Below are 781 nucleotides of genomic sequence, written 5' to 3'. Positions count from 1 at the left end.
AAAGCAGTCAGTATTTTCCCTGCACAGAAACAAAATAACTCACCCAAATCTAATTCTCTCTGCACATTTTACATCTGCCCCACCTGCAGTGCACATGGTTTTGTCCATCTAAGAAGGATTTTGTCAGAAAGAATGAACTAGAATAAACCCCTAAGAGACCACATTCAAATACTGTTTACAGAAATACATTGACCAACGTGTCACCCGCATCAGCTACAGCACTGAATATTCCCAGAAGGTCTCCCATCCCAGTACTAGTCCAGCCCAGCACTGCTTAGCTTCCAAGATCGGACAAGATTGGGCATGTACCAGTAATGTGGTATGACTGTAGATGCGTGAACAGTTCTAATGTGTGGTTGTACAATTTCATGGTTCATAAGAGAGGCTATGCTAAAGTGATTGTGCTTAGTAGCATATTGTATATAGTGGTGAAGGTGGGCGGTAGGGAATGATTAAAATGACCTTATAAAAACGGGGCAATTTTGTAACTTTCATTAAAACCATCTGGATGCATAGTTTTAAGCTCGAATATCCAGAACATCTCTCTTTGCCATGTCCCCTCCTCTCATGCCCAGTTTGACGTGTTCTATCGCCTTGAACATAAGCCCCTCGGGGTTGGCATCATGATGGGTTAGGAAATGTTTGTAAATCGCATGGCTGTCCAGTTTATTTTTTATATTTCTGCTGTGTTCTTGTATGCGTAATTTTAACACTCGTTTAGTTTTCTCGACGTATTTTAGATGACAGGGACATTCCAACAGGTAGATAACTGAGGATGTGT

At 41.2% G+C, this 781-nt stretch overlaps 1 pseudogene; it reads right to left on the bottom strand.

Annotated features, from left to right (window-relative positions):
- Window positions 1–210: 210 nt before the first annotated feature.
- On the bottom strand, window positions 211–333 carry LOC146006188 (5S ribosomal RNA; annotated as a pseudogene).
- Window positions 334–781: the final 448 nt, after the last annotated feature.

The sequence above is a fragment of the Crinia signifera genome, chromosome 5, assembly GCF_055691185.1.
Source record: "Crinia signifera chromosome 5, ASM5569118v1, whole genome shotgun sequence".
NCBI classification, from domain to species: domain Eukaryota; kingdom Metazoa; phylum Chordata; class Amphibia; order Anura; family Myobatrachidae; genus Crinia; species Crinia signifera.
The sequence above is the reverse complement of the archived record's forward strand: the minus strand, read 5'-3'. Positions and strand labels throughout refer to the sequence as shown.